Source organism: Mesoplodon densirostris, chromosome 13 (assembly GCF_025265405.1).
Source record: "Mesoplodon densirostris isolate mMesDen1 chromosome 13, mMesDen1 primary haplotype, whole genome shotgun sequence".
NCBI lineage: Eukaryota > Metazoa > Chordata > Mammalia > Artiodactyla > Ziphiidae > Mesoplodon > Mesoplodon densirostris.
Genome location: NC_082673.1, coordinates 81531439 through 81550825, shown reverse-complemented (window position 1 = coordinate 81550825; position 19387 = coordinate 81531439).

The window sequence follows — 19387 nt, the reverse complement described above, 5'->3', positions numbered from 1 at the left end:
GCTTTACATCACTTCTTTATTATTAAGAAAAAGTTTGCCTTGCAGCCCTGGCAGTGAATTCTAACCAGTCAAGGACCCTCTGCTACTTGGATTCATAGAAAAGTAGCTAAACATCGGCATCCACAAAGATGAATTTTAAGTGTCCGGGCCCTCGGAATAATTTCTTTCACTGTTCGTGACCAAATTTCTTCCTCATCCAATATCGTTTTGGGGGACCCATTTTGTCAGGGATATTGTCTGTGTGTGTGAATGTGTTCCTATAATGTGTTTTTATCTCCCATGTAGTGAGGGATATTCATCCTTTTCAATTTTACTTCCTTAAGTACAAATATTCAGACCCAATATGTCCTGCCCACACCATCCATGATGAAATAAGGCCTTGATGATCTTGGCTAGTGCAGAGAAAAGGAGAATGGAAGTGTCATTAGTCATGTTGTTGCATTTTGTTTTAACCCGTCCACCAGATTTGATTTCCTTTTTTAACTCCGTGAATGCTTGTCCACCAACTACAAGAACCCAAATCACAAGATCAAAGAATTTTAGACCCCAAAGACCATAAGATTTAAATGTGTTTCAGGAGAATGTCTAAATGGTGACATAATCACATTCTAGGCAGAGATACCATTTCTTAATAATTTTGAACAACTATGCCAACCTATTTTCTAAGAGTAAATAAAAACAAAATGTGCCATCTGCATCTTGGCTTTAAATTATACAGTTACAAGACAGACAGAGTTGGTCTGCTCTTTTCAGAAAAATTCCCCTCTTTTGCATCATCATATTACTTGGTTCATATACAGTCTGCTTTCAATTTGTTGAAGTTTTAGGTTCTTAATAGGCATGGACCTAATTTCTATAGTATGGTTTGTTCATATTCAGTAACTTTCTTTATATATTGGCTTGCTTTCCCTGATGTAAGAACTGAGGCACCAAAAAGTGTGTCTCTAAAATCACAAAGTAAATAGTATATATTCCAGAGTGCACATTTGAGAAAGCTTTCAGTTTAGACTTCTACTGATCATGGCATATCTATGCCAAGAGTCTTGACAAAACTGAATGGATGACATGTCTCCTAGTTTTGTTTTTCTGAGAGACCTCCATTAGAAATACATTCTAATGTTTAATATTCTTTTTAAAAATCATCCTTGTCTATAACTAAAATGCTACAAAAATATATACCTAGTATCTCTTTTTAGAGACTTCTCTGCAAGTCAACAAAAACTAGCTATAAATGTCAGGAAATCACATATCCTTCTGCTAGTTAGGTATCCATAGCCCTTTATAACACATATTCTCACTGTGTCCTCTTTTTTCTTTAAATATTTCTTGTGTTAATTTTTCATTTTTGAATATTCCACCATCTGCCTGTTGCCTGAGTTTCCTTTCCACTATCTGAAGTCTTGCACCCTAAAAAAGTAAGCATGCCTTAAAAAAAAAAGTCTGTATGGCTAATCACTGTAGAAAAACAGCCAGAGGTATAGAAATTTTCAATCATTGAATATTCACCAAGTTTTGACAGTGACAGTGGTACAATATGATTAATCAGTTACATTGGCATAAAACAAGGCAGGATTTAAAATCATATCTCAGTTTCTTTACTTTAGAAATGTCACTTTTCTGAAACCCAATTGTTCTAAAAAGAAAAGATAGTACTCTCCAACTTGCAAGATTGTTATAAAGACTGGAGGTAATTCATACACTCAACAAATATTTATTGAACACATTTTAAGTGTCTTGCTTGTGCTAGGCTCTGAGCATACAATAGAGGACAGGTCTATTGTATAGGTCAGATAGGGCTCTGGACTGAAGTTCACATTTGATTGGGGGATGGGCACAGGAATAAATAAGTATACAGCAAATACAATAATAGCAGATAATTATGAATGACCTAAATTAAAAATATCATGTTATATGAACTATGACACAGGGCCCTTTGAAAAATTTTTCTTATAACTTTTGAAATTATTTGTTGAAAAATATTTTAGAGGTATAAATGCCTTGACCTTATTTATATATCTAGTAAATTACCTTAATCCATTGGGGATTTCTTCTGAATGATGTATCAATCACACAGTGTATAAAATAAGGCGATCCCTGGATCTGGGAGAATGTCCTCTTCTGCTCTTGGGTTCTAAAAAAGAAGTCAAGAGAATGGTTAGATTTAGTTACAGCTAGTGGTTGACTTATCTAAGTGGCTAGCCTGAGGGCAGGGCTCCACGGAAATATGTTTGAAGAAACTAAACACAGTGAGCATGTATTGTACATATATAATCCTTTGCTCTTATAGAAAAGGGACTGAAGCAAACATTGGTGGCAGGAAATGTCCATATATTTTATAAGTCACCAGTATGAGGACTCATTGTTGTTCATAGAAATAAAATTTCATAGAATTATTATTTTTATTTTGTGTTGTAAATTTCTTGTTGGATATTTGGAAAATTAACCTTCTCAAGTACTCACTGGCTTCCTCAACCCACAATGGTTAGTTCAGTATAATGTTCCAGAGGCTTTGAGAGGCTGGAGATATGGTTAAGAAAGGGTTTATTCCCGCCCTTAGGATCTCAGAATATAGGGAGAAGGAAGATGCTGAATGAAGCATTGCAATGTCATACAGTCAGTTCTCCAGTGGCAACCAAATACTAGAGTCCCGAAAATTCAGTACATCAAATCTCCAGGATATGGTGCATTGACATTTGTTTTCTTTTCCTGGATAAAATAAAAAAAGAAAAGAAAAGAAAGAAAAAAGTAAGTCATCATATCCAGACTGCACATAGCTGAACTTCTGATATCATTGTTATGTTTTGACTAACCCATAAGCTCAATGTAATTTCTCTAATCCTTGCAGTGGTTGCATCTTCTCTCTGTCTGCCTATGTCTATTGCTAAGTCTACTCTTATTTTTCAAATGTGATATTGTGCCTGAAGGAATTCTCAGAAAAGACTGTTTTTACTTGCAACCCTTCTGCCAAAGCTGGGGAGCAATCATCAGACCGAGTCACTCTAAGGTATAATGAGTATGGTGTGGTTGTCTAACTACCATGTACCATTTTTTTGAAGGGGCCGTTACAGTAAGGAGCCCAGGGTTTAAACAGCAGCTCTGGGTTCCTTACTATCAAAGTCTCCTAAATGTCCATTTCCTACCCTCACCTCTTTCCAGAATTCTAGCCTCATGTATCCAGCAGTCCATTCCACATCTCTACCTGTTTATTTAATACACATATCGATGATAACATGGTCAAAACAAAACTCTTGATTCTTAACCCTGCAGAACTAGTCTTCCCTCAGACTTTCATCACTCAGAGAATGATACCATCATCCATTCAGTATTTGAAACCAAGGTCTAAAATAATGCCCTGTTCTTCTCTTTCCTTCTTCTCTACATATTGTCCATCAGCAAATGCCCAGATGGCCTCTCTCCTTCCACATTTGCCCACTATAGTTCTCCACAAAGATGCTTCAACCATCTTTTTAAAACATAACTAAGATTAATGCTCCTCCTTACATTGCAATCCAATTCTTCCAAACTTCCCCTGAACTGGGACACATCTAAGTAATTATCTAGTGGTTGACTAAAAACCCACGGTGTAGTGAAGAGGATATGCTTTGCAATAAGAGATCACTTCTAATTTGATCTTAGGCTTTTCTACACAACAGCTGTGTGAATTTGGACAAACTACCTAAATTTTAAAGCCTGATGTCTCAATCTGAAAAATAAAATTAAAAATAGTACCTTTCTTCATTCATTCATTCATTCTAAAAACATCTGTTGAATTACTAAGAGTGTCAGGTACTGTAATGAGCATTGGTATAAAAACTAAATAAAATAGATATAAAGCTGTCCTTACATTGCTTAAAGTTTACAATTGAACATAGTAAGTCAAATGCGTAACAAGTACTTAACAAATAATGGGTGCTGCTATGGTCTGAATGTTTGTGTCCTCCCAGATTCATATGTTGAAACCCTAATGCTTGGTGTAATGGTATTAGGGGTGGGGCCTTTGAGAGGTACTTAGGTCATGAGAGTGGAGTCCCCATGATGGGACTGGTATTCTTATAAAAGAGACCAAAGAGAATTCCCTTAGCCCTCCTTCAATGTGAGGATACAACTTAGAAGTCTGCAACCCCAAAGAGGGCCCTCACTTGACCATACTGACATCCTGATCTCAGATTTTCAGCCTCCAGAATTGCAAGAAATACATTTCTGTTTATAATCCACCCAGTCTATGGTATTTTGTTATAGCAACAGGAACAGACTAAGACAGGTGCTTTGTTCTTTTGCCTTCTCATACTAGGGATCACCTATCTTCTACTTCAACTTCCCTCAGATTATCTCCTGATTCTTAATCCTGAGCTATTTTTACTTTACCATGGTGCCTTATTCTGTCATCTACTGGAGCAATATCCAGTTTTAAAATTGAAAAAAAAAAAAGCTGAAATGATTTGTCCTCAAAGGATCACTTGGGTAGTCCTCTTAGTGTAATTTAGAGAAAGGATGTAATTATAGCCCCCCATGTGAATAAGCCCTCAGCCTTGTACAGCACCGACTAGATATGATAAGATGCATAAGGAGATGAACATGTTCCTTGAAGGTTATAAATAAGTGTGTGTGATGTTTGTAGTAAAATACAAGAATTGGGTTTTAATTACAGCAACATTCCATAAGCAGCCAGATGACACATATAACCACAAAAAAAAAGAATGCAGTTCAATAACTGGAGTAGATTGAGACCCTAAAAACCACAGCTGCAACTAGTGCTGGCTGGAAACCAGCTCAGACTGATTCCATCTTTGCTCATGAGCACCCGGCGACACCACCCTTTGGTGAGCAAAGTGTCGCTGCCACAACTTGGGAGGCCAAAGGCTGGTTAAAATCCCTTGAGGCACAGAACAAAGTTCTTCTCATATTTATCCCCAGGAACTCATGCCCTTATTCCTCCAAAAGAGCCACAATTCAGTTCACAGCAGAAAAAAGTCAAAAGGACAGGTTTCCCATCATAAACTGAGCCAATCAGAAACTGCCTCTTCTCGGAGCCTATGAATCTTGTTCTGAAACGATTTGATTTTTACTTGCACTGAACAACAAGCACAACCATGATGAAAATGCAGATGATCTGGGAACAATTCTGACCCCATGCCTATGCACCAATGGGTAAGAGTCATTTCCTTTCTTCCGGCTTTCATTTCCTCACCCATTAAATAGAAGTTGAGCAGGAAGCTAAATAGAAGGCCTTTTCTGGTGTTCAAAAGAGGATGGAGCTCTCAAATGGCCTAGGCCCAAGCCTCTTTCCTATCTGTGATTCAGATCACTGACATCAGCCTTTTGGGCCATTTTATCATACTCTGAGCTTCCTTTCAGGAAGTTGCTTTGCATTAAATAGGCTCTTGCTGTTCTTTTTTCCCACTCTACTAGTCAGATTTCACCTTATTAACTACCTGCATTTTCTCCTCTTTGAGCCTTGGGGCTCTTCTTTGTACAGTAGCTTAATTTGCTGCCTTAGTAACTGCATTTGTATTTCCAGTGGATCTCTCTACCCAGCCCCTACTTCAGAACAAGAGAAGTACCTTCTTGGGAGAAAGGCAGATTGTATCTTTATAAGAAGCTTTCTTTTTCTTAATTTAAGCATCTACAAACTCAAGATAAAGGGAAGTTAATGGATATTAAAGATTAATGGACCCATCCAGTCATTTGTTCCATACACAATTATTAAGTATATTCCATGTACCAAGCACTGTGCTAAGGGTATTACATATACCTTATATAAGCAATCAATTTTAAAATATTAATTGAATACCTACTCAGAATCTGGAAACTTACATCCTGCATTTCTGTTAAATTTTCCTGAATTTTTTCTTTCATAATATCTTTCCTATTAAAAAAAAATAAAATAAATGTTATCAAGATATAATATACATTTGGGGCTACAATTCAGTGAGCTTTGACCAATATAATCACCCATATAATCACTCCAGTCAAAATATAGAACCTATACATCATCCCTAGACAGACCCTCATGCTCCTTTGCAATCAACTCCCTTCTATTCCTGGCCCTAGGCAAGTCCTGATCTGTCATCATAGATTAGTTTTGCCTGTTTTAGAATATCATATAAATGGAATCATGCAGCATGTTCTCTTGTGTGTCTGGTTTCTTTCATTCAGCATAATGCTCTTGAGATTTATCCATGTCATTTGCATGTATTATTCATTGTCCCCTTTTATTATTAAACAGTATTCATTGTAAGGATATACCACAGTTAGTTTATTCATTCCTATGTTGATGAACACTTGAGTTGTTTCTAGTTTGGGCTATAATGGATAAAGCTGTCATAAACATTCATGGACAAGCCTTTGTAGGAATATGTTTGATACTTGAACAACACAGGTTTAAATTCCATGGGTCCACTTATACATCGATTTTTTTCAATTAATACTACAGTACTGAATGATCCACAGTTGGTTGAATCCATGGATGCAGAACCACAGACGTGGAATGTCAGGGATAGGACTTGAGCATCAGTGGACTTTGGTTACTGTGGCAGGTCCTAGAACCAATACCCCGCAGATACCAAGGGACTATGGTACATGCTTTCATTTCTTTTGAATAAATACCTAGAAATGGAATATCTAGGTCATATTTAAATGCATGTTTTACTTTATAAAAAGCTGTCAAACTGAAAGAGTGGTACCATTTTACACTTCCAGAGTTCTAGCTGCTTCACATCTTCACCAATACTTAGTATTATCAGTCTTTTAATTCCAGCCTTTTTAAGTGAATGTTTAGTGGTATCTCATTGTGATTTTAACTAGCATTTCCCTGATGACTAGCAATGTGAGTATTCTTGGATATTTTTATTGATGTTTTCTATATCTTCATATATTAATTGTTTGTTGAAATACCTTGGGTTGTTAGATTTTTATTATTGAGTTGTAAGAGTTATTAAATATTCCTGATACAAGTCTTTCATCAGATATAGGCACTGGGAAAATCTTCTCATAGGCAGTGATTTATTTTTTCAATTCCTTAATGGTTTCTTTCAAATAGTAGATTTTGTAATTTTTATTGTCTTATTTATTACTTATTTTTCTTTTTTGGTTAGTTAGTTTCAGGTCAGGCCTAAGAAACTTTTGCTTATTTCAAGCTTGTGAATATTTTCGCCTATCTTTTATTCTATACAATTTTATAATTTTTGTTTTTACTTGTAAGCCTGCAACCCAATTTGAGTTAAATTTTATGTATAATATGAGGTACAAGTCAAATATTATTTTTTTTCTCTATAGATATCTAGTGTTTCTACTACAACTTGTTGAAAAGATATGTATTTCCCATATTGAATTATCTGGGTGCAGTTTTGTAAAACTAATTGACCATATATACAAGGATCTATTTCTGTATTCTCTATTTTGTTCTATTGATTTATATATCTATCCTTATACTAATACCATACTGTTCTTGATTACTGTATCTTTAGAGTGAGTAAAACAGGTAAGTCTTGTGACATTGCTCCTTTACAAAATTGCTTGAGATATTTTAGGTCTTCAGATTTTCAGTATTAATTTTAAAATAAACTTGTTAAGTCTTATTTAAAAATACTCTGCTGGGATTTTGACTGGAGTTACGTTGACTTTCTATGTGAACCTGAAAAGAAATGCGATCTTGACAATATTAAGTATTCCAATTCATGAGCATGGTATAGCTCTCCACTTATTTATGTCTTCTTTTTTTGTTCTCCCAACACTGTTTTGTAGTTTTTAGTATATAGGTATTGCATATATTTTGTAAAACTTATCCCTAAATCTCTCATGATTTTGGTGGTATTATAAATATATATTTTAAAAAATTTCCCAATTATTTGTTACTAGTATATAAGTACACAATTGATTTTTTGTATATTGACCTTTTGTTCCTATAAACTTACTAAACTCAGTTATCAGTTCATAAAGCTTTTTGTAGAGTCCTTAGAAATTTTTATGTACACATAATATTGTCTGTGAAGAAGAATAGTTTTTTTTTCTTTTCAATCTGTATACATTTTGTTTCTTTGACATGCATTACTACAATAACTAGGATCTTCTGTTTGTTGCAGAATAGATGTGATGGAAGTGGACATCCTTGTTTTATTCTTATTCTTCCAAAGAATGCATTCAGTCATAAAACATAAGATATGATGTTGGACATAGCATTTTTTGTAGATGTAGTTTGCTTAGAATTTGTTCATGAATGCTTGTTTTTTATTCCTTGAGATAATCATGTGGTTTTTCTCATTTATTCTGTTAATATGCTGAATTATATTGACTGATTTTTAAATGTCCTATTAACTTTGAATTTTTGTTTGTTCACATATAAGAGTGAAGCATCAGATATTAAAAGCTACCTGAAACCTACTATGCATGGGTACGCCTTGTCAACTGATGGACTTCTTTATAGGGAGATCTGGATTGTTCATTGTGTTTAGGGATTCCCACATGTCAGTATTTGTATATCTTTTCTCTTTGGCTGGTCGGATACCACATAAAAAATTCACCAACTCTTCCTTGAAGGGTAAGGCTTATTTCCCACTGATTTATTGTTTCATGAAGGAAGAGAATATCATTGTAGGATTTCTATGTAATCTCTGTTTTCTGTTTGGTTCTCTAACACCAACTTTGTCTTCTGTCCTTCTGGTTCAACCTCTCCAGAGACTAAACCTCCATTCTTCTGTGAGGTAGCAGGGGGATGAGGCCTATTGTTTCAGAGAGAAGGTATCTAAAGGTATGGCTTCTCCTTATACAGTCTTTAGGCAATCATTCTGAGACTGCTTTCAGAAGTATTTGATCTTTTGAACTTCTGAAACTTTCTGGAGTTTCATGGTGCAAAATAGCTTGCTTTCAAGATCCCTGTATTTCTAACTTGGGTTTCAGAATTGCAAAATATTGTTGCTAATTTTCTTGTTTCTCTTCTTTTTGTCTTTGCGACTTTATGCCTTTTTAAAATCCTTTCACTGACTTTTAAAATGCAGTTTGGAGAAGCAGCAGAGATGTCCAATCATTTAGAAAGACCTGGCATTGTTTTTTTTTTTTAATATTTTTAAAATATTTGATGAGGAAACTGAGACATATTAAGACTAGAGAAATAAGCAGACATTACCACAGGGCCTTGTAGGCCATATAAATGTGTTTGCCTTCTTCCTGAAGGCAGTGGAGAGCAATGAGGGATTTTAAGTAGGATACCAACGTAATGAGAATTAGATTTTTAAATGAATCTTATGTCTAGAATATAAAAAGTTGTTGAGAAGAGTCAAGAATAAAGTCAGAGAGACTGGCTCATAGGTTCTGGCAGCAATTTTAAAAAGAGTTACGGCAGTTTGATCTAGGGCAGAGGCAGTGGATCATGGACTAGCATCTTGACCTCTACCTCCAGACCTCTACCTTTCTCTCAATCTGTCTTCCTTCCTTCCTTCAACAAGGCTTAATCCTGCAAAAGGTAACTTCAGTAAATCTCTCTGTTGTATATTCTCTTCCTTTCTAGACTAGAATATCTTCTAGCTCCTGAGAGGCCTCAAGACACACCATGAATCCCGTACTTGGCTGCCAGAGTTATTTTTCGAGAGCACAAGTTTGATTATGTGTCCCTTCTAAAGAAGACTTTCCAACGACTCCCCAAAATTCAGAAGACATAATTTGAGATCCTTAGTCTGACATTCATTTTTATTAAATTTTACAAAAGTACCTATCTATAATGTATTGAACACTTTTAAAAAGAAAAAAATCTGATACTTCACCATAGACAATTTGAAAAACACTGCTTTAGATAATCTTCCCCATGATAGTAAAACTCATGAAGAACAAGGTTCTTAACCCAATTGCTCTGGCCCCATAAGTGTCACAAATGCCTGGGAAATAGCAGATTAAAAGCAAGAGAGGAGGGAAAAGAAGGGAACACTAATATCTGTCAAGTACTTGCTCTCTCTCTGTCTCTTTTCTGGGAGTTTTTCATATGTAGCAAAGTAAAGAAACTATTTTAACTACTGAAGTTAAAGTTTCCCTTGGGAATGAAACTCTTCTTTTGGGAAAATATCTTGATAGACTACTTTGGATGGGCAAGTTAAGGCCTCAAAACTCTGCAAGATAAATGAACAGGAAATAGGTGTTGATAGCAGAAATGGAAATAGAGGTCCTAAATAATCTTACAAGAATTTGGAGCCCACACATAAAAGTGGCCAAAAAGAAATTCAAAATGGCAGAGCAACATGAAGATATTTTAAAAATAAATTAAATGTCTGATTGCTAAAGTTATATTGTTTAAATTGTTGTGTTAGAACCTTTTACCTCCCAAAAATTTTTAGAAAAGAGGCACATTAATGCCTAGTATGAATGACTTTGAGAATATACCAAGGAAAAGGGGTGTGTTTCATATTAATTTGAAATAAATAGATGATAATAAATAGAAAAAAATGAGATGAAAATAAGTAGAGTTTTATGGAAGCCAAAACTCATAACTAAAGGTAAGTAGGAGAATGTAAATATGATACCACCAAGAAGTTACAGAAAGCTTGGGTAGGACACAGGATTTCCCAATAGACATGGGATATGTATTTTGTAACAAGTTTTTAAAATCTCTCATTGGACAGTTGCTGCATAACAAATTACCACAAATTTAGGGGCTTAACACAACCCATATTTATTATTTCATTATTTTTATGGGTTAGAAATAACAGGCATAACTTAACTAGGTCCTCTGCTTCAAGGCCTCTCATATTTAGAGAGAGATGGGGAAGAAAGTAAGAGAGAGAGGGAGTTTTATTTTAAGGAATTGTCTCACACAATTGGCAAGTTTAAAATCTGGCAGGCTGCAATTCATGCAAGAGTTGCAGTCTTGAACCAAATTCTGCAGGGCGACAGGCTACAAACTCAAGCAAAGTTTCTATGTCGCAGTCTTCAGGAGAATTCTGTCTTCTTTGAAGAACTTCAGTCTTTGCTCAGTTAAGGACTTCAACGGATTGAATAAGGCCCACCCACATTATGTAAGAAATGCTTTATTCACTCTATTTAAATATTAATCATTACTCAAACTCTTCTGATTTAAATGTTAATCACATCTAAAAAATACCTTCCCAGCAACATCTAGACTGGTGTGACCAAAAAACTGGTCATTATAGCTTAGCCAACTGGACATACAACATGAGCTATCACAGGCTGTAGTCAAGGTGTTGGATAGGGATGGATCTTATCTGAAGGCTTGACCAGGGAAGCCTGGATCTTCTTCCACACTCATCAGTTCTTGGCAGAATTCAGTTCTTTGCATGCTATTGGATTGGTGGCCTAAGTTCCTTGCTGGCTCTTGGCAAGAGGTTGCTCTTGCTTTTTTGCCACATGGTTCTCTCCATTATGGTAGTTTCCTTCATCAAGGTCATCAAGGAAGAGTTTATTAGTAAGATGGAAATTATAATCTTATGTAACCTTATCAAGGAAGTGATATTCTACCACTTTACTACATTCTTCTGTTTGGAAACAAGTTGCTAAACCAGCCCACAACCAAGGGAGAGTTGGTTGTCTTAACCAGTTTACTTGGTATGTATAACATACAAAGTAAGAGGCAAAGCTGGTAATCAAGCCTGCATCTATTTGCTACCAAATGTTGTATTTTTCTTATTAGGCTGTAAGGAGTAAAACACATTGGAATTAAGCAATTCTGTGAACAAGCTTCTTTCTGTTTCTAACTTTTGCTTGACCTTCTACCCTGCAACCTGTTCTAGAGTTCTTTTTTGTTTCACTAGAGATTTCCTTTAGACTGACATCCATTGCCCTTTCTCAAACCTATGTACTCTATAGATGTTTAACTTCTCCAGATATAGCTCTGAGACCAGGAGTTATATTTGCCTTGTGGAGTGCAAGGAAACTTTTCTTGGAATTTCTTCCCATTCTTTATATTCCTGCTTTCAATTTCCTTGGCTCATTATTTTATGATAATCCTTAGGGCCTCTTTGTGTTTCATGGCTTAGCTTAATTTTCTGCTACCCTGCTCATGTGACCTTACAACTGGAGCTATTCTGTTTTGCCAGCAGATTTAACCTAACTTCATTCTTCATAACCAGTCTGTTCCCTTGAGAAGAGAAATAATCCCATGGTCTGATCATCCATTATCAGGACAGTGAAACCCTGGATTCTATTCTAAATTGTGCCCTGAGTTCTAAACTCTGGCTTCAAGATCTGCATTTTATAGCTGATTCTCATATCTAAGTACCTTCCTGGAATCCAAGTTTTCTAGGATTGGGGTCCCTACCTTGGGGTTCCTAGGGCCTGGAGTTATGATTCTGAACCCATTCATTGTAGCTAAATCGTCTTCTCTACCTCTGCCATACTGCCAGATTGCCGGTCCTCTTCTTATTTCAGCCTGTAGTTAACATCTAAGTATTATTCATTCCAGATAGGTAGAGAAGATGAGGAGCCTTATGACATTTCTTCTGGGTTTGTAATGGCTGGGAAATTACAAGAATGAAACTTCTAGTTTAAAGATTTTTTTGACGTGGACCATTTTTAAAGTCTTTATTGAATTTGTTACAATAGTTTCTGTTTTATGTTTTGGTTTTTTGGCCATGCAGCATGTGCGATCTTAGTTTCCTCACCAGGGGATCGAACCCAGACCCTCTGTATTAGAAGGTGAAGTCTTACTGGACTGCCAGGGAAGTCCCAAAACTTCTAGTTTATATCCTTAGGTTACTTGTTATAAACTTTAAATGCAAAGAAAGAAAATTCCACACCTTCTAGACAAAGATGAGGAAGGAAGAGGAATTTGGAGGCAGAGGCCTTTCTTTAACCTTATGCCACTTACTCAAAGTAAGCTGTGACTATTGTTGAGGCAGTGCTTCACCCCAGACATCTGTGTAACAGACCACCTCTCTCCCTTCCTCAAATTTCTCCTGTTGACCTCCATTGCTTACAGTACAGAATCCAAACTTCCTAGGCTTGTACTCAAGGGTCACCATGGGCTGGTTACAAGCAATTTTTCCAGTCATATTTCCATGTCCTGTACATGATAATCCCTTCCCTTTCCTCATGTACAATAGTCTTCCCTTAATTCTTCACTTATTAAACTTGATCCAAGATATTTTCATTCCGGTCCATTAACACCACATTCTTAGATAGCGTTTCCTGTTCCTTGCAAGAATCTCAATGAAATGCTCTTTTATCTGAGATCCTCATTACTTTGTTTATAACTACCCAAATGCATATTTCATTCTATCACATGATTTGGCTCATGTTTACATGCCTTTCTTTCCTTACTAGTCCAGAACATTTTTAAAGATGTTAAAGCCTGCTTTCTATTCTTTGCTGTATTCCTACTCTCAGATTCTATCATAATGCACTGAGTGAGGCATGGTGATAAAATGAGGTTGAAGACAGGACATCGATTTTGGAATCAGACACACTTAAATTTGGAAATAGGTCCTGCCTTTTACTAACTGTGTGATTGGGAAAGTTACCGAGTCCCAAATCTTGCTTCCCTCATCTATCGTATGAGAAGAGCGCTGCCTGCATCAAAGGTTTGCTGTAAGAACTCACTAATATTAAATATATAGAAAGATTGGCACAATGTAGGGTAAAACAATGAATGTTTCTTCCCCAGACCTCCCATTCCCACAACCCAGAATCCAGACTTCATTCCAACCTCCTCTCCCACCCATGCTTCCTCTTTCTACCCCACCATTAATAAACATTAAATCGGATTGAATCCTGTCACTAGCCCCCCTGAATCAGGAAGCAAATGACTCACAGCTTTTAAATGATCTATTGACTTCTTTCTCTGCAGCCTTTCTGGTTTTTTGGTACCATGCATCCTCGCTTTTCTCCTCTCCCAGCCTGGCCTGGTATGAATCCTTCTTTTGTGTGCTCTTTCTGTTGTAAAATTGCATTTTCACCTTCACGTTCTTTGTTTACATGGTGTCTCTCTTCTGTTGAAAGAGAATGGCCTTGTAGAGCTGGCATTTGTTTAATCTTCTGGCTTCTCAAGACCCATCTTTACGAGTTTTCTAATGTTCCCAGTGCTGGGGACTTCAACACACAAGCCAGAGCTTTCTGACTAAGTGCTCCAACCTGAAAGGAGAGCTGTTCCAAGGTTATGTCATCTCCTGCAATGGCACTTCCACAGCCAAAGTTTCCATGGAGATGAAACAGAAATGAGTCTGTCGGATCAATTCTGATTTTTATAAATAGGAATCCATTTTAAGTCTATATTTGAGGCTTGAGTTTCTTGTCATAGTTAAGAAGAGGGTGGGAAGTTATCAGGTAAATTTCTAGCATTGAATATCTGCTCAGTTTAGTGTAAGAGAGAGACTAGACCCTTGCCCTAAGGCAGCTTAAAATTTAGTTGGTGAATGAAAATTTATTGGGGAAATGAAAAGTAGTCCACAGGATAGAGAGGGTAATTAGTGGATAAGAATAGGAAGAAGTAGTTTAATTACCATTTATTGACTTATCGAATGAATAAATAAGTACATGAATGTTTATGACCTCCTGCCCTACGAATTCATATGCTGAAAGCCTAATCCCCAATGTGATGGTATGTGGAAGTAGGGCCTTTGGGAAGTTATTAGATCATGAGTAGAGCCATCATGATGGAATTAGTGTCCTTATAAGAAGAGACAGGAGAAAGCTTGTTTCCTCTCTCTCCTTCTCCCCCTCTCTTTTTCTCTCTCCCCCTCTCTCCTCACCATGTGAAGACATGGCAAGAAGGAGGCAAATCAGGTAGAAGCTCCACACTGGAACATGACCATGCTGGTATTCTGACCTTGGATCTTTTAGCCTCCAGAACTGTGAGAAATAAATTTCTGTTGTTCAAGCCACCCAGCTTATGGTATTTGTTATAGCAACTCAAACTGACTAAGACAATGATTGAATGAATGAATAAAATTGGTCAAATGAATGAATAAATAAGTCTTGTACTTTACAATTTTGACAAAGTAACTAATTCAAAGCAATTTAAATCACCTTTAAATTATTTGCATTGGAACTCCACATTGATCTCATTAAGTCAGCAATTTAAGCAATTTCAACAAAGACCCCTTAAGTAACCACACTGACCAGATAGTACACTGAGTACAAAAGCAAAACAAAATGAATAAGGTATTGTCTTTTTTCTAGTACACAAACAAAAATTTCCCCTCACCCTTCTATGAATTGTTGCCAAGATATCCTAAGTATGGTCCATAACCTAGCATTGAAAAGGAACCAGTTTTATATCATCAGTTTTAAGTACAATAATAGGTTGAATGCAAATCGTGTTGGGATTCAGGGCGACTTGCTGACTGATCTATAAGCATTTCTCAGTGTGTCTATTTCATCAGTTGGAGAGCTTTATCTTTCTCTTCTGGAAGTAGTTTGACACTTTTTGTTCTCTGTTCTTGGTATGTGAAATATTTGTTATGTTCTCAATTGGAACATAAATTTCTTGAGAGCAAGATCTATTTTTAATTTATCTTCCACAGAGCCTAGCATAGTGTCTGGCATATGGCAGATACTCAATTAAATTGGATGAATGAACGAAGGAACAAGTGTAATATAAAATAACGATGTGTATTTGCTCAGTAAGAATTTGGGAACTATTACTATGTGTCACACACAAATCTAAGCAATGGAGATATAAGGACAGATAAAACTAGCTCCTGATGCTTCAGGAACTCTCAGCCTGGTTGGAAACTCCAAATGCAAACCAATAATGATGATTCAGTGTGCTGAGTATCATGGTAATTATAAACATCAGAAGCTTTATGAGCAATTGGCAGGGCTTAAGAATTCTGAAAAAACTTAGGAAGAAAGGTGAACTTGAAGTAGGACACAAAGAATGAAGAAGTTTGCCACATGAAAAAGTTAGGAAGATAATTCAACAGAAGGATAAGAATGCAAGCTAGCAGTGAGATAGAGCTCATTACAGACAGAAGGAACAGCACATGCAAAGGCACAGAGAAATGAGAATGTCTGACATTTAAAACAGTTTGAAGTGGCCAAAGTAGGGGTGTGTTATGGAGAGTCATAGAATAAGGGAGTAGCAAGACAGAATAAAATCAGATTATAAAGTTCCAGCCATGCCACTGAACTTCATAACTTAAGCGATAATAGGCCATTGATTTTCTTTAAGGAGAGTAGTTAGATAATCAATTTTTTGCCTTAGAAAGACAAGTCTGACTAAGATGGGGAAAGTGAGTGATCCTAAGTATCAAGGAAGGAAGGGAACATTTATTGAGTGATGACTATATGCCAGGAAATTTATTGGGGGTTTTCACAGATATACTGAGGTTTGCTTCATTTAATCCTTATGAACCAAAAGCAATAAGCATTAGTATGTTCATTAACAGAGGAAAGGTCTGATGCTTGAAACTGGGAATGAAAGAATGATTAGAAGTCGAGAAACTACTTAAAATTCTAGGGGAGACCAAAAGTAGGTCAATGCCAGAATAATGGTGTTAGAGAGGGTAAGGTAGGGAGGGCAAAAGGTTAAGTATAAAACATATTGGAGAAGTTCAGAAAGCATAATTAATAGAATTGTCATTAACTGGATGTAATAATAAGGAAGAGGAATAGTCAATGGTGAATTCAGTCTCTAGAGAGTTGAAAAGCCTGGGTCTTATATGACTATCTTCTTTGAATGGTTTTAATATTTTTCACATTTCTCTTTATACCATTACCTTGAAAGCCATAGAGGTAGCTAGAAATTTCCTTCAAGATGCAAACCAGAGTTTTAGAGATTTGTGCCTTTAGTGTATCCCCCTGGGAGTCAGCTACAGTACCAGGAAATATCCCAGGTACCCAGGTTTCAAGATGTTTTTGTAACTTTCAACTCTACTGTACTGTGAGGATTTCTGTTGTTAAAGTATTCAGAGGAATGTGGAAGCAAACAAACATGTAAGCGCAAAGAATTGTATCTAAGGGGAGACACCACCCAGACGCTTGACAAGCCTAAATTCACTTGGAAGCAATTAGTGTCCCAAGAAACTGATATCATAGAGGATCAAAGTGTTCACTGGGAAGTGATTTGGGGGATAAAGAGGCCACCAGTGACTTCACAGCAAACCATGTAGTGATTTTGAAACAGCATGTTTTGAAATGCTATGCACAGCATAGGAACCACTCCAATTCCAGAGAAATCCTGCTGACATCCAAAAGACCTCTTTCTTATGCTTCCAAGAACTTCTAGTATCACATATTCTCTTTCCTATCTCAAGCTTAATTCTGGTGGTCTACTCCCTATTTTGAGAGTTTCCTTAACAACTATCATGACTGGAAAATGTAGTCACGCACATACCAAACCTTTTGTTTTACAAAGGGATCGAGAGTACAAAAGATGGATTTGAATTGAGGAGATAAAGAAAAAAATTAATACCCTCTCTAGACCCTTCTGCAGTGGTTCTGATCACTTCCTCTGACCAAAGTGATGAAAGAGAAAATAAGAACAGAGGATGTGAGTGACACAGGAAATTAGAAGGGGAGGAGAGTGGCAAGGAGACTTCAGAGAGACTTGTCCTGTCTTGCATATCTACAAACTCCCCATTAATGTGTCTTGTAGCAGCCTACTTTTTTGTTTTATAGTTCTTATCAAAGTTTGCAGATATATTTTTATAACTATGGTCACCATTCATGGTCCCTGAAATGCCCAATAATAGCTAAAAATAATGGTGTCCAGCAGAGTACAGTGAAGGATTTGTACGTGTCACACACGTGTTTGTGGTATGTGTGTGTGAGAGAGAACAACAATGCTTGCCAAGATGAGAAGATGCCTCAGAATTCTCAAATGGAGGGCCAGAATTTCATCCAGGCAGGAGGAGGAGATTTACGGGTTTCAATTATGATACTCGGGGAATTAACCAGACCAATGCGCTAATGAAATGGTAGCTTCTGTACATGAGCTCTGACTTTCAGAATCACATTCTCTGAGGATTAAAAATTCAGACACCTTAGATTCAGAACACATTATCAAAATCCTTTACAACAGGTCCCAATCTTCTTTTCCTTTACCATCTCGCACTTCTCTTTCCTCCATCCTCAGAAACACACGCGCACACGCACACACACACACACACACACACACACACACACCACCCTACATTTCAGCCATTCTCTTATTCCCACTCTATTAGTTTCCTATTGCTGCTGTAACAAATCACCACAATCCTAGTGGCTTAATAAAGCACAAATTGATTATCTTATAGTGATGGAGGTGAGAACTCCCACACCAATCTTCTGTACTACAATCAATAAGTACAGGACTGTGTCCCCTCTTGAGGCTCTAGAGGAAAATGTATACACTTGAGTTTTCCAGCCTCTAGAGACTGCCTGCCTTTCCTTGGCTTATGACTCCATTTTTCCTTCTTCAAAGCCAACAACATAGGATTTTCACGTCTCTTTCTGACTCTGACCTTCTTTTGCTTCCCTCCTTCATTAATAAGGACCCTTACAATTACATTGGGTCCATCTAGATGGTATATGATAATCTCCCCATTTTAAGAATTTTATCATAAACACATCTGTAAAGTTCCTTTTGCCACATAAGGTGACATATTCACAGACATTGGACAGGAGGCCATGGCCATCTTTGGAGGATGGTCTTTATTTTACCTCGCATGCTTGCAAAATGCCAAGTGCATTCCCACTTCCATATATTTTCTTAGGCTAATTTCTTTGCCTGGATTCCCTTTTCTCCCTTTTCTACCTAGAGGTCACCTACCTTGACTATGACCTCTTCTCTGAATCTTTCACTAATTACCCATCTTTCCCTTGGAAGAATTACTGTTTTATCCTCACGGCAATGCGTTATATATTGAGTCAATTACAGCAGCCATCACATGAAGCTGTTTTTCTGTCACTTGTCTGCCTCCTGCAGGAGGCTGGGAATTTTTCAAAGTCAGGATATATACCTTACTCATTTCTTGTTTAATTACTAGGGAAGTGCCATTAGTAAACACTGTTTATCTTATATATGATTGAATTCACTGAATTAGGTTGAATATTTTGGTTGTTAACAACAAAGACTGTTGTGTCCCTTCTAACTCCAGTTCAAGAAATGCCTTCGGACTTCCCTGGTGGCGCAGTGGTTGAGAGTCTGCCTGCCAATGCAGGGGACACGGGTTCGTGCCCCGGTCCGGGAGGATCCCACATGCCGCGGAGCAGCTGGGCCCGTGAGCCATGGCCGCTGGGCCTGCGCGTCTGGAGCCTGTGCTCCGCAACTGGAAAGGCCACAACAGTGAGGCCCACATACCACAAAAAAAAAAAAAAAAAAAAAAAAAAAGAAATGCCTTCAACCGTGTCCTGAAAAAGCTATGGCTTAGCTGGTACCATCATAACTGAGTTCAGACATCGGAAGAAATCTCTAGGAACGAAGACTGATTTGTGTGATGTCAATAAAACAAATACCCCAACATTA